The sequence below is a fragment of the Salmo salar genome, chromosome 12 (genome assembly GCF_965601325.2).
Source record: "Salmo salar chromosome 12, fSalSal1, whole genome shotgun sequence".
NCBI classification, from domain to species: domain Eukaryota; kingdom Metazoa; phylum Chordata; class Actinopteri; order Salmoniformes; family Salmonidae; genus Salmo; species Salmo salar.
Window position 1 is genome coordinate 91,647,785 of NC_138302.1, and position 15,745 is coordinate 91,663,529.

A 15,745-nucleotide genomic window follows, 5' to 3' on the forward strand; every position below is an offset into this window, starting at 1 on the left:
TGAAATGGCTAGCTAGTTAGCGGTGGTGCGCGCTAATAGCGTTTCAATTGGTGACATCACTCGCTCTGAGACCTGAAGTAGTTGTTCCCCTTGCTCTGCAAGGGCCGTGGCTTTTGTGGCGTGATGGGTAACGATGCTTCATGGGTGTCAGTTGTTGATGTGTGCAGAGGGTCCCTAGTTCAATCCCAGGTTGGGGCGAGGAGAGGGACGGAAGCTATACTGTTACATTGGTGCCGTGACCCGGATCACTGGTTGCTATGGAAAAGGAGGGGGTCAAAAGGGGGGTGAGGGTAACCGATGTGAAATGGCTAGCTAGTTAGTGGTGGTGCGCACTAATATCGTTTCGATTGGTGACATCACTCGCTCTGAGACCTGAAGTAGTTGTTCCCCTTGCTCTGCAAGGCCCGCAGCTTTTGTGGCGCGATGGGTAACGATGCTTTGTGGGTGTCAGTTGTTGATGTATGCACAAGGTCCCTGGTTCAAGCCTAGGTTGGGGGGAGGAGAGGGACGGAAGCTATACTGTTACAGGGGCACAAACAGGCATTCTCAGACATAGTTCCTGTGTCTGAGAATGCCTGTTTGCTACCTTCCTTAGGGCTTCCTGAAGGCTATTGTCAAAATGAGTTATAAATGCACATGTTAATACATTTAGTAAGGTACTTTCTTGGATGAGTTTGAACATTTAAAATGAAACAATGGATTAATTAGTAGTGTTTTTTTTTCATTGAATCTGAATTTATGTGCATTAGCAATACCATCATCCCAAATTGGCAGTAGGCTAGATCTGGGTCTATTGGGAGTTCAAGTTTCAGCACCATAATGTAAGTTACTCAAGTCTGGCTTATTGTGAGGTCAATAACTCTGATAAATAGGCCTACATCATGGGCAAGAAACATTGTTTTTAATAAAAAATATATTATAGTAGTAGCAAGCTATCAAAGTTGACCTCTGGTCCTCCTCATCTTCGCGCTCTCCTTCTCAAACTGAACGGAACGTAGGCTACAGGCTAGTCCATGCACAAGACTAAGCCTAATCAAAATATATTTTCGGAATAAGCCTTTGACTCTCCTCATGAACTGGCACCATAGACCTACACAGCACAGACATTGGTTAGGCAGCACACAAAAACGGTTTTGATCAGCAACAGCATAGCAGGCTGGGTGGGGCTCAGCGTTGGAATATCCATTGCAGTGTGTAATGCAGCCTAGTTTTATTCATGCCATCCCAGCAGCTACCTTAGAAATCAAATTTTGCTCTGTGCTTCTCAGAGCATGCAGTTTGTAGCCTATAGCCTATGGATCATTTGATTGAGACCACACTAAATAGCCTACAGGTACACTTGATATTGCGAGCCCAGCAGAGAATCAGAGATGAAAGGCAGCACTGGGCACACATCGATATATAGCCTAATAAGCAAGTCATTGTAAAACACTGAGAAATATAGAAATTTCATCAATTACAAATTACATTACCCTCCCCTGGACAACATTTTTAAAATAGATATATATACTAAATCCTATCCTTGACTGAAATTTCGTCCAGGTAGGCCTACCCATTATTTCGATCCAACCCTAATATGCAATTATTTACAATGTGCATGTGTGACAGGCCACCTCTTTGTACTTGCAATTTCCTTGGCACCATACAGTATATCAAATATACATCAAATCTTCAATAAACCATCACATTTAAGAGGATACATCTAATTTCCTATTATTAGCGCTTTATGAGCCATATTTTATTGCACGAGGCCAAGGCCGGAAGGGAAAATGCCACCGAGTGGCGCCAAATCATCGTAGTCCGTATTTTACCGGGCTCACTGGTAATGTTGCTTGAAATAATACACTTGTCTCAGGTGCGTATCCTCCTCTGCCTGCCGCTGCTAACGCTCCGGAGTGGACCCATCATCTGAAATGCGTCGTCTGGACCGTGAAGAGACGTAGACTACACACAACAAATGAACAAAACAATACTGGATGAACTGCAATAAGAACAATCTGTTCTGTAGAAACAATGATTGACTATCAGTCGTTGCTTTCAAGCTCTCTCGCTTTTGCGGTTGGGAAGTTGTGAAAAACCGCTAAAGGACCAGGAACTTTAGAAGACTTCAGAGTTGCTATATATGCACTCGACCGATTAAGCCGGGAGCCCGGTCGAGCTTGAAAGTCTGCAATAGGCTACATTTTCTTTTGACTTGTTTTGACTCAGGGATTTGGCGTTTTGAAAGCTTGATGTCTACACATTTTTCCTAGGTTATGTTTTGTCGTGGTGGGCACATTCACGGGCTAAAGGAAATTGTATTTCTTTAACATTACCCTGTTTTTGTTTTTGAAAATGGAGAGCAAATGAGAGGGGCATTTCCCGGGATTAATTGACAGCACAACGACAGGTAGGTTTAACGATTTTCTCAATAGGCTACATAATTTCGATCATGTCTAAATCACTTGGTATTTTTATATATCCAAATTATTAACGCTTATTGTGTAAGCATAACACGTCTGTGCACTGTATGGAATAGCCTACATCAATCTCATTCTGTGGACTTAATATATGAATTTACAGCGATTTCTACAGACTTATGTGACTTTGTTTGCATACTGAACAATCTATCCGATGTTCAAATACCTTTTTGTGGTTATTATTATTTCTGTTTACGAAAACTATAATTTTACATGTGTGCTTCATTTGTGATAGGGATGGTGGCATGCAAACCAATATCATAGATGGAGATGCAAACCAATACAATCCCTATAAATAATGGTTGATGACTAAAGCGTTCACGTGTGTCTAAACATGTTATCTAGAGAGGTGTTGGGTATTGGTTTCTTCTCTTTATCATGTGTGTAAAACACCGTGTTCCATATGGGTAGCTGCGTATTAACCCACAGAATATTCATCGAAAGTTGGCACGCGAGGTTATGAATGAGATCCATATGAACATAGGCCTAATATAGTTGTATTTCAATGATGCTGTAAATTAGTTGTGATGGGTTTCATTTCAATAATAAAATTAGAAGAAACATTAAATAATTCTATCCAGTGTATATCACAGTTCCCGGTGCAGCTCAGATACAGGTCTGTGAGTGGATAACTTCACTCATAATGTGAATCCTATAACTGAGGGCATTTTGAAGAAATTCTAATAATTAACGCATGCAATGGCAGACCCCCTTCCTCCCTCTCTCTCTCGCTCTCTCCCACACACACACACACACACACACACACACACACACACACACACACACACACACACACACACACACACACACCACACAGACTGTTTTATGTACCCCTCATTGTAGGCCTATATAATATACTGTATATTGCTGCATGATGGAGTGGTGAATGGTGGAGACCCTTACTCGCATACTCAACTGTAATCACATGGATGTGTGATGAATTGCCTTTAATCTGTCCTTCCTGTTTGGGTGCAGCACCATTTTTTGGTGCAGTTCAGGGAATATTTCACACTAATGTTTGCATCAATGAATCAGCATAACACAGATAAACATGACTTGTATGACTAATAACTTGTTTTTTTAACATTAAACTCAAAACAAAGTCTTTGATCAATTCAAAAATGAAGTCTTTGATCAATTCAAAATCAAGTCTTTGATCAATTCACAATCAAGTCTTTGATCAATTCACAATCAAGTCTGTTTCTCAGAAGTTATTATCAAAACAATCTGTGTGTTGACAACTAGGAAAAGATGAGCTCCCTATGCTAAGACAATGCACATTGGAGGAGGCAGTAGATTTGACTATTCACATTATGGGATCTGTCTTTTAAATGTGACTTTTTCTCTTTACTCTCAATGCTCCAACAAATCAGGTGTCTGATGAAGGAGACAGAGAAACAGTGGATTTGTGATTTGGAGAAACAAACACTGTCCTCATAGGAAATCAGCCTTGCTTTTCCTTGTCTGGCACTGTAGATATTTATGCTTATGCCACACACCACCACAGCACAGTGGTGCATATTCCTTCTTCTGTTCTCTCTCTCTCTCTCTCTCTCTCTCTCTCTCTCTCTCTCTCTCTCTGTCTCTCTCTCTCTCTCTCTCTCTCTCTCTGTCTCTGTCTCTCCTCTCTCTCTCTCTCTCTCTCTCTCTCTCTCTGTCTCTATCTCCCCCTCGCTCTCCAATCTCTCTCTCTTCCTCCCTCCTTTCTTCAACATCCTCAGTTCTTTATCTCCGTCTGACTATATGATCCTTCCTGGTTCTCCTTTCTTTCATCTGTCCTTCATCCCCCTGATATGCATTGTGCGGTCAGCTGTTTTTCTGCAATTAGTGCTATCATCGCATTTCATCCTGCGGAACACTGATGGTAATAACCTTATGGATCCTATTGCGTGGCGGCGATACAGCTCTGCTGTGATTAATTGAAGTCCCTCCAGAGAGTCAGAGGAGGGTTAGATCTTCCCTTTCACACCCGCTGACAGGCAACCCATTACAGTGTTTTATAGATTGCCGTCAGTAGCCCCCGGAGCTGCTTGTTCTGAGGGGGGTTTATTGGGCTGTGTTATTGGTAGGTATTGCTGACAGATGGAGCAAAGGCCACATTGGGATTATTTGGGCGTCATTGCCTGTGACAGTTAAACTGGATGTAAACGATGGTGGACAATTCATGAGAATGGATTGGGGTGGAGGGTTAGGATGGTGGGTGGAGGGTTGAGGGTTAGGATGGTGGGTTGAGGGCTAGGATGGTGGGTGGAGGGTTGAGGGTTAGGGTGGTGGATTGAGGGTTAGGATGATGGGTGGAGGGTTAGGATGGTGGGTGGAGGGTTGAGGGTTAGGGTGGTGGGTTGAGGATTAGGATGGTGGGTGGAGGGTTAGGATGGTGGGTGGAGGGTTGTGGGTTAGGATGGTGGGTAGACGGTTGAGGGTTAGGATGGTGGGTGGAGGGTTAGGATGGTGGGTGGAGGGTTAGGGTGGTGGGTTGAGGGTTAGGATGGTGGGTGGAGGGTGGAGGGTTAGGATGGTGGGTTGAGGGTTAGGATGGTGGGTGGAGAGTTGAGGGTTAGGGTGGTGGGTTGAGGGTTAGGATGGTGGGTGGTGGGTTGAGGGTTAGGGTGGTGGGTGGAAGGTTAGGATGGTGGGTGGAGGGTTAGGGTGGTGGGTTGAGGGTTAGGATGGTGGGTGGAGGGTGGAGGGTTAGGATGGTGGGTGGAGGGTTGAGGGTTAGGATGGTGGTTGGAAGGTTAGGATGGTGGATGGAGGGTTAGGGTGGTGGGTTGAGGGTTTGGATGGTAGGTTGAGGGTTAGGATGGTGGAGGGATAGGGTGGTGGGTTGAGGGTTTGGATGGTGGGTTAGGATGGTGGGTTTGGATGGTGGGGTGAGGGTTAGGATTGTGGGTGAAGGGTTAGGATGGTGGGTGGGAGGGGGTGGAGGGTTAGGATGGTGGGTTGAGGGTTAGGATGGTGGGTGGAGAGTTGAGGGTTAGGGTGGTGGGTTGAGGGTTAGGATGGTGGGTTAGGATGGTGGGTTTGGATGGTGGGGTGAGGGTTAGGATTGTGGGTGAAGGGTTAGGATGGTGGGTTGGGATGGTGGGTGGAGGGTTAGGATGGTGGGTGGAGGGTTAGGATGGAAGGTTAGGATGGTAGTTGGAGGGTTTGGATGGTGGGTTGAGGGTTAGGATGGCGGGTTGAGGGTTAGGATGGCGGGTAGAGGGTTAGGATGGTGGGATGAGGGTTATGATGGTGGTGGGTTAAGGGTTAGGATGGTGGGTGGAGGGTTAGGATGGTGGGTGGAGGGTTAGGATGGTGGGTGGAGTGTTAGGATGGTGGGTGGAAGGTTAGGATGGTGGTGGAGGGTTAGGGTGGTAGGTTGAGGGTTTGGATGGTAGGTTGAGGGTTAGGGTGGTGGGAGGAGGATAGGGATGGTGGGTGGAGGGTTAGGATGGTGGGTTAGGATGGTGGGTGGAGGCTGGAGGGTTACAATGGTGTTTGGAGGGTTCGGATGATGAGTTGAGGGTTTTGATGATGGGTGGAGGGTTAGGATGGTGGGTTGAGGGTTTGGATGGTGGGTGGTGGGTTAGGATGGTGGGTGGAGTGTTAGGATGGAGGGTGGAGGGTTAGGATGGTGGGTGGAGGGTTTGGATGGTGGGTTGAGGGTTAGGATGGCGGGTTGAGGGTTAGGATGGCGGGTGGAGGGTTAGGATGGTGGGATGGGGTTAGGATGGTGGATGGAGGGTTAGGGTGGTGGGTAGAGGGTTAGGATGGTGGGTGGAGGGTTAGGATGGTGTGTGGAGGGATAGGGTGGTGGGTTGAGGGTTAGGATGGTGGGTGGTAGGATGGTGGGTTTGGATGGTGGGGTGAGGGTTAGGATTGTGGGTGAAGGGTTAGGATGGTGGGTTGGGATGGTGGGTGGAGGGTTAGGATGGTGGGTGGAGGGTTAGGATGGCGGGATGAGGGTTAGGGTGGCGGGTAGAGGGTTAGGATGGTGGGATGAGGGTTATGATGGTGGGTGGAGGGTTCGGATGGCGGGATGAGGGGTTAGGGTGGTGGTGGGTTGAGGGTTTGGAGGGGGTGGAAGGTGGAGGGTGTGGAGGGGGATGGTGGGTGGAGGGTTGGAGGGGGGAACGGTGGATGGAGGGTGGAGGGTTAGGGGTGGTGGGGGCTGGATGGTGGTAGGGGGAGAGGTGGGTGGAGGGTTAGGATGGTGGGTTGGGGGCAGGGTTAGGAGGTCGGTGGGGTTAGGAGGGGGTTTGGAGTGGGTGGAGGGTTGAGGGGTTGAGGGATGGTGGAGAGGATAGGGTGGTGGGTTGAGGGTTTGGAGGTGGGTGGGGGTTAGGATGGTGGGGTGGTTGGATGGTGGGGTGGAGGGTTAGGATTGTGGGTGAAGGGTTAGGATGGTGGGTTGGGGTTTGGATGGTGGGTTAGGATGGTGAGGGGAGGGTTAGGATGGTGGGTGGAAGGTTAGGATGGTCGGTGGAGGTTTAGGATGGTGGGTGGAGGGTTAGGATGGTGGGTGGAGGGTTAGGATGGCGGGTTGAGGGTTAGGATGGCGGGTAGAGGGTTAGGATGGTAGGTTGAGGTTTTTGATGGGTCGGGGTGGAGGGTTAGGATGATGGGTTGAGGGTTATGGTGGTGGGTTGAGGGTTTGGATGGTGGGTGCAGGGTTAGGATGATGGTTGGAGGGTTAGGATGGAAGGTGGAGGGTTAGGATGGTGGGTGGAGGTTAGAATGGTGGATGGAGGGTTAGGGTGGTGGGTGGATGGTTAGGAAGGTGGGTGGAGGGTTAGGATGGTGGTTGGCAGGTTAGGATGGTGGGTTAAGGGTTAGGATGGTGGGTGGAGGGTTAGGATGGTGGGTGGAGGGTTAGGATGGTGGGTGGAGTGTTAGGATGGTGGGTGGAAGGTTAGGATTGTTGGTGGAGGGTTTGGATGGTAGGTTGAGGGTTTGGATGGTAGGTTGAGGGTTAGGGTGGTGGGTGGAGGATTTGAATGGTGGGTGGAGGGTTAGGATGGTGGGTTAGGATGGTGGGTGGAGGCTGGAGGGTTACAATGGTGTTTGGAGGGTTAGGATGATGAGTTGAGGGTTTTGATGGTGGGTGGAGGGTTAGGATGGTGGGTTGAGTGTTAGGATGTTGGGTGGAGGGTTTTGATGGTGGGTGAAGGGTTTGGATGGTGGTTTGAGGTTTTGGATGGTGGGTTTAGGGTTAGGATGGTGGGTGGAGGGTTAGGATGGAGGGTTAGGATGGTGGATTAAGTGTTAGGATGGTGGGTAGAGGGTTAGGATGGTGGGTGGAGGGTTAGGATGGTGGGTGGAGGGTTAGGATGGTGGGTGGAGGGTTAGGATGGTGGGTGGAGGGTTAGGATAGTGGGTGGAGGGTTAGGATCGTGGGTGGAGGGTTAGGATGGTTTGTTGGGTTTTAGGATGGTGGGTGGAGGGTTAGGATGGTAGGTTTAGGGTTAGGATGGTGGTTGGAAGGTTAGGATGGTGGATGGAGGGTTAGGGTGGTGGGTTGAGGGTTTGGATGGTGGGTTAGGATGGTGGGTTTGGATGGTAGGTTGAGGGTTAGGATGGTGGAGGGATGAGGGTGGTGGGTTGAGGGTTTGGATGGTGGGTTTGGATGGTGGGTTAGGATTGTGGGTTGGGATCGTGGGTGGAAGGTTAGGATGGAGGGTGGAGGGTTTGGATGGAGGGTGGAAGGTTAGGATGGTAGTTGGAGGGTTTGGATGGTGGGTTGAGGGTTAGGATGGCGGGTTGAGGGTTAGGATGGCGGGTAGAGGGTTAGGATGGTGGGATGAGGGTTTGGATGGTGGGTGGAGGGTGGAGGGTTCTGATGGCGGGTTGAGGGTTAGGATGGTGGGTGGTGGGTGGTGGGTTAGGATGGTGGGTTGAGGGTTAGGATGGTGGGTGGTGGGGTGGTGGGTTAGGATGGTGGGTGGAGGGTTAGGATGGTGGGTGGAGGGTTAGGATGGTGGGTTAGGATGGTGGGTTGAGTGATAGGATGGTGGGTGGAGGGTTTTGATGGTGGGTGAAGGGTTTGGATGGTGGTTTGAGGGTTTGAGGGTTTGGATGGTGGGTTGAGTGTTAGGATGGTGGGTGGAGGGTTATGATGGTGTGTGGAGGGTTTGGATGGTGGGTTGAGGGTTAGGATGGTGGGTGGTGGGTGGTGGGTGGTGGGTTAGGATGGTGGGTTGAGGGTTAGGATGGTGGGTGGAGGGTTAGGATGGTGGGTTAGGATGGTGGGTTGAGTGTTAGGATGGTGGGTGGAGGGTTTTGATGGTGGTTTGAGGGTTTGGATGGTGGGTTGAGGGTTAGGATGGTGGGTGGAGGGTTAGTATGGAGGGTTAGGATGGTGGATTAAGTGTTAGGATGGTGGGTAGAGGGTTTGGATGGTGGGTGGAAGGTTATGATGGTGCGTGGAGGGTTTGGATGGTGGGTGGAGGGTTTGGATGGTGGGTGAACGGTTAGGATGGTGGGTGGAGGGTGGAGGGTTTGGGTGGTTGGTGGAGGGTCTGGATGGTAGGTTGGGGGTTTAGATGGTAGGTTGAGGGTTAGGATGGTGGGTTGAGGGTGGAGGGTTAGGATGGTCGGTGGAGGTTTAGGATGGTGTTTTGAATGTTTGGATGTTGGGTGGAGGGTTAAGATGGTGGTTTGAGGGTTAGGATTGTGTATTGAGTGTTAGGGTGGTTGGTTGAGGGTTTGGATGGTGGGTGGAGGGTTAGGATGGTGGGTGTAAGGTTAGGATGGTGGGTGGTGGGTTAGGATGGTGGGTGGTGGGTTAGGATGGTGGGTTGAGGGTTTGGATGGTGGGTAGAAGGTTAGGATGGTGGGTTAGGATGGTGAGGGGAGGGTTAGGATGGTGGGTAGAAGGTTAAGATGGTCAGTGGAGGTTTAGGATGGTGGGTGGAGGGTTAGGATGGTGGGTGGAGGGTTAGGATGGTGGATGGTGGGTTAGGATGGTGGGTGGTGGGTTAGGATGGTGGGTTGAGGGTTTGGATGGTGGGTAGAGTGTTAGGATGGTGGGTTAGGATGGTGAGGGGAGGGTTAGGATGGTGGGTAGAAGGTTAAGATGGTCGGTGGAGGTTTAGGATGGTGGGTGGAGGGTTAGGATGGTGGGTTGAAGGTTAGGATAGTGGGTAGAGGGTTTGAATGGTAGGTTGAGGTTTTTGATGGTAGGTTGAGGGTTAAGATCGTAGGTTGAGGGTTAGGATGATGGGTTGAGGGTTATGGTGGTGGGTTGAGGGTTTGGATGGTGGGTGCACGGTTAGGATGATGGTTGGAGGGTTAGGATGGTGGGTTGAGGGTTAGGATGATGGTGGAGGGTTATGATAGTGGGTGGAGGGTTAGGATGGTGGGTTGAGGGTTAGGATGATGGTGGAGGGTTATGATAGTGGGTGGAGGGTTAGGATGGTGGGTGGAGGGTTAGGATGGTGGGTGGAGGTTTAGGATGGTTTGTTGGGTTTTAGGATGGTGGGTGGAGGGTTAGGATGGTGGGTGGAGGGTTAGGATGGTGGGTGGGAGTTAAGTTGGTCTATGAAAGGCTTTGATCCAATTAGACCCCCCAATTGTCCTGTTATCATGGTCAAATTGGGAGAACTATGTTTGTGCAATTGGTTTCAAATCTGTACTAGCTCGACGTATGATGAAAGTGTTTGACAGTGGAGATGATTGCACTGCAACTTGGTGCAGTGTTGTAATTGTTGGTGCTTACGTGTAGAACAGAGTTCGTCAACTAGGTTTGACTTCGGGCCAAATTGTCTCTGAGCTAATAGTTGGCGGACCAGTACATAATTAGCAAATAAAAATAGCACAATTAATTTAAATTCAGTGACAATAACATAGTAATTTCTGATCTGATTATGCTCCTATTATTACTAATGTCGCTATTCAATTATAATTTTTTTCTCTATTTCTCTGTGTGTTGATTGGTTGGGAAAAACAGGTCTGAGTAGCCTACTGTAGTCTACACACCTTTTTTTAATGTCAACATTCGTTCAGAACAATTAGCTTGATAGCAAGAGAAAATGTTGCTCTTAAAAACTATCAAAAGAATGGTGGATGATGAAAATCCAAGTTTCAGGCAAAAAAGGACAGGGAGATATGCGTTTATCTCACCATCTTTCTCCAATGCCAAGCCAGTGTGTCTTATTTGCAATGACAATGTCGCTGTTTGCAAAGAATTCAATCTCAGACGGCATTATGAATCTAAGCATGGTACTTTCAAAGTGGCCTTCCCACCCCAGACAGAGGCCCGGCGCAGAAAATGTAAGCATTGACTGCAAGCTACACACATGGAAGCAGAATCCTCCTTCGTGGCCTGACCCAAGAACAGAAGGTCACAAGTGCCTTCACAAAAGCATCCTGGGTTATAACCAATCACAACATGTCCATCACAGATGCGGATATATTTAAAAAGTGCATGGTGACAGTTTTGGAGGAATTGGCTACCGACAAGTCTATGGAAAGCATAATTGCGTCTGTCAAACAGGTGCCCCTGTCTGCGTCAGCAGCCACCTTTATGTTCTGGCGGATCATCTGCATAGGATTGTTCTGGAGGGGCTCAGTCATGCTGAGCATTTTTCCCTGGCTATTGATGAGAGTACTGACAACACCGATGTAGCACAGTTGTGTCTATATGTCTGTTATTTTCATGGAAATTACTTTATAAAAGAGCTACTGGCACTTGATTCCCCTCAAAGGACACATATTCACAAATCTGGAAGAATTGTTTATGCAGCATGGCTTGTCATTCAAAAAAGTCAACTTTGTTGTCACCGACGGGGATCCTGCTATGGTGGGCAGATACAGGGGCCTGGAAATCCCCCCACAAATGAATGGCTTGCATTGTCACATCCATCAGAGTGTGCTGTGTGCCAGACTAAACGGTGAGCTAAAAGATGTGATGGATAAAGTAATGCGCATAATCAACTTTGTCAGGGGGACATCAAGCAACACGACACCATCTTTTCCGCAAGCTGGTGACAGAATCAGAGGCCACCCATGATGATCTCCTGCGTCACAACAATGTGCGCTGGCTGAGTAAAGGAAAAGCTCTATTTGGCTGACATATTTTGGTTAAATCTGCAGTTACAAGGAAGGAAAACAGTTGTGGTCATGGTGGAAAAACTTGAGGCCTTTACTAGGAAGCTTGAGTTGTTCAGTTTGGAATTGTCATCTGGAAGGCTACTGCACTTCAGCACACTGAAGAAACGATAGGCAGAGGGACCAGGCCGAAGCATGGAAGATTTCATAAAGCAGCTGAGGGACATCTTCTCCACCAGATTTGAAGACTACAGCATGCACAAGGATATCATTGTGTTTGTACGTGATCCTTTCACACTCCCCCTTGGTGGAGAATTCTCCTCCCTTGCTAGGAAAACGATACCCTCGCTGGATGAGGCCGCAGTTCAAACTGAACTGATTGAACTCCAGACATCAAGCACAATCAGGGATGCGCTCAGGAGTGCCGAGTCCTTGTGTGTGTTTTGGGTGGCATGCTTAGAGGAATACAGCACAATAAAGGAACTAGCATTTTATGTTCTAACAAAGTTAGGATCGATTTACACCTGCGAGTCCTCCTTTTCCAGTATGACTCACGACAGGAACCGACTTTCACAAAGGTTAATCGAGGACTGCCTGCACATCAAAATCACATCCCTCTCACCAGACATCCACAAGATCGTGTCCGAGGGGAAATGCAACTTTTCCCATTAAGTAAGTAACGTAGTATTTAATAAATAGTTATAGGTTACTAACATTATTGTGATTATTATTATTATTATTAGTGCTTATCCAGCAATATTTAGGTCTCTAGGTCTCATGCTGACAGTATTTTCTGTTTGTTTTGTTATTACAGGAGCAACCTACGAGACTCCCGATACAGACATTCAGACACAAACGTCGCCTTTTTTCTTTCAATTATTGTCTTATGTAGGATGCTATGTTTTTGGCCAGTTGTAGTTGTAAGTAGGCCTAATAAAAATAAAACACTTCTATTAGGCCATTTTTTTTCTACTGAAATATGCTGTTCAGCCACATAGTCTACCTCAGCAAGTTAAGTTATTTAATATGGGCCTTGGTTCAGAATTAATAAACTCCAATGAAGCCCTCTTGTTGTTTGTAAAGTCAAATGAAAATTAAGATTATTGTTGAAATGAATTATTCGACTGGTGTAGTTCTTCCTCCATCTGTTGCTGGGCAGTTGGGCTCCATCTGTTGCATAACAAGTTAGCTATATTTTCAGCACCAGGCGCCTTCTATTGATTGCGCTGTGGTTGTAGCTTTACGTTTCAGCACCAAAAAATGGTCCGCTGCCTGCTTTATTAGTTGACTGTCTCCTGCATTCTCTCTCCTCATTAATTAAGTTAAAATGTAACTTTTGCATTATTTAGGTAGGGTTACTTCCTTCTTGGTACATTGCATTTGGGACTTTTTGCATCTCAGGTCCAAGATAATATACAGTTTAAGTCGGAAGTTTACATACACCTTAGCCAAATACATTGAAACTCCGTTTTTCACAATTACTAACATTTAATCCTAGTAAACATTCCCTGTCTTAGGTCAGTTCGGATCACCACTTTATTTTAAGAATGTGAAATGTCATAATCATAGTAGAGAGAATTACTTATTTCAGCTTTTATTTCTTTCATCACATTCCCAGTGGGACAGAAGTTTACATACACTCAATTAGTATTTGGTAGCATTGCCTTTAAAAGGTTTAACTTGGGTCAAATGTTTTGCGTAGCCTTCAACAAGCTTCCCACAATAAGTTGGGTGAATTTTAGACCATTCCTCCTGACAGAGCTGGTGTAACTGAGTCAGGTTTGTAGGCCTCCTTGCTTGCACATGCTTTTTCAGTTCTGCCCACACATTTTCTATAGGATTGAGGTCAGGGCTTTGTGGTGGCCACTCCAATACTTTGACTTTGTTGTCCTTAAGACATTTTGCCACAACTTTGGAAGTATGCTTGCGGTTATTGTCCATTTGGAAGACCCACTTGCGACCAAGCTTTAACTTCCTGACTGATGTCTTGAGATGTTGCTTCAATATATCCACATATTTGTCCTCCCTCATGATGCCATCTATTTTGTGAAGTGCACCAGCCTCCTGCAGCAAAGCACTCCCACAACATGATGCTGCCACCCCCGTGCTTCACTGTTGGGATGGTGTTCTTCGGCTTGAAACTCTCCCCCTTTTTCCTCCAAACATAATGATGGTCATTATGGCCAAACAGTTCTATTTTTGTTACATCAGACCAGAGGACATTTCTCCAAATAGTATGATCTTTGTCCCCATGTGCAGTTGCAAACCGTAGACTGGCTTTTATTGCGGTTTTGAGCAGTGCCTTCTTACTTGCTGAGCGGCCTTTCAGGTTATGTCGATATAGGACTCGTTTTACTGTGGATATAGATACTTTTGTACTTATTTGTACCTCCAGCATCTTCACAAGGTCCTTTGCTGCTGTTCTGGGATTGATTTGCACTTTTCACACCAAAAGTACGTTCATCTCAAGGCGACAGAACGCGTCTCCTTCCTGAGCGGTATGACGGCTGCGTGGTCCCATGGTATTTATACTTGCGTACTATTGTTTGTACAGATGAACGTGGTACCTTCAGGTATTTTGAAGGGACCAAAATGAGGTCTTGGCTGATTTATTTTGATTTTCCCATGATGTCAAGCCAAGAGGCACTGAGTTTGAAGGTAGGCTTTGAAATACATCCACAGGTACACCACCAGTTGACTCAAATTATGTTAATTAGCCTATCTGAAGCTTCTAAAGCCATGACATCATTTTCTGGAATTTTCCAAGCTGTTTAAAGGCACAGTCTACTTAGTGTATGTAAACTTCTGACCCACTGTTATTGTGGTACAGTGAATTATAAGTGAAATCATCTGTGTGTAAACAATTGTTGGGAAAATTACTTGTGTCATGCACAAAGTAGATGTCCTAACCGACTTGCCAAAACTATAGTTTTTTAACAAGAAATTTGTGGAGTGGTTGAAAACAAGTTTTAATGACTCCAACCTATGTGTATGTAACCTTCCGACTTCAACTGTATATATATATATATATACACTGATCAAAAAAATAAAGGGAACACTTAAACAACACAATGTAACTCCAAGTCAATCACACTTCTGTGAAATCAAACTGTCCACTTAGGAAGCAACACTGAGTGACAATAAATTTCACATGCTGTTGTGCAAATGGATTAGACAACAGGTGGAAATTATAGGCAATTAGCAAGACACCCCCAATAAAGGAGTGGTTCTGCAGGTGGGGACCACAGACCACTTCTCACTTCCTATGCTTCCTGGCTGATGTTTTGGTCACTTTTGAATGCTGGCGGTGCTTTCACTCTAGTGGTAGCATGAGACGGAGTCTACAACCCACACAAGTGGCTCAGGTAGTGCAGCTCATCCAGGATGGCACATCAATGCGAGCTGTGGCAAGAAGGTTTGCTGTGTCTGTCATCGTAGTGTCCAGAGCATGGAGGCGCTACCAGGAGACAGGCCAGTACATCAGGAGACGTGGAGGAGGCCGTAGGAGGGCAACAACCCAGCAGCAGGACCGCTACCTCCGCCTTTGTGCAAGGAGGAGCAGGAGAAGCACTGCCAGAGCCCTGCAAAATGACCTCCAGCAGGCGACAAATGTGCATGTGTCTGCTCAAACGGTCAGAAACTGACTCCATGAGGGTGGTATGAGGGCCCGACGTCCACAGGTGGGGGTTGTGCTTACAGCCCTACACCGTGCAGGACGTTTGGCATTTGCCAGAGAACACCAAGATTGGCAAATCCGCCACTGGCGCCCTGTGCTCTTCACAGATGAAAGCAGGTTCACACTGAGCACATGTGACAGACGTGACATAGTCTGGAGACGCCGTGGAGAACGTTCTGCTGCCTGCAACATCCTCCAGCATGACCGGTTTGGCGGTGGGTTAGTCATGGTGTGGGGTGGCATTTCTTTGGGGGGCCGCACAGCCCTCCATGTGCTCGCCTGAGGTAGCCTGACTGCCATTAGGTACCGAGATGAAATCCTCAGACCCCTTGTGAGACCATATGCTGGTGCGGTTGGCACTGGGTTCCTCCTAATGCAAGACAATGCTAGACCTCATGTGGCTGGAGTGTGTCAGCAGTTCCTGCAAGAGGAAGGCATTGATGCTATGGACTGGCCCCCCCGTTCCCCAGACCTGAATCCAATTGAGCACATCTGGGACATCATGTCTCGCTCCATCCACCAACGCCACGTTGCACCACAGACTGTCCAGGAGTTGGCGGATGCTTTAGTCCAGGTC

The 15,745-nt window shown here is 47.3% G+C and overlaps 1 protein-coding gene across 2 annotated transcripts in view; it reads left to right on the top strand.

Annotated features, from left to right (window-relative positions):
* Window positions 1-1,861: 1,861 nt before the first annotated feature.
* LOC106566044 (chemokine-like protein TAFA-2) overlaps window positions 1,862-15,745 on the top strand; it is a 146,051-nt gene continuing 132,167 nt past the window's right edge. For both annotated transcript variants that reach the window (XM_082959418.1, XM_014133851.3), the window contains exon 1: window positions 1,862-2,389. The gene's annotated coding sequence lies outside the window, so the exon portion shown is untranslated. The remainder of the gene's footprint in view (window positions 2,390-15,745) is intronic.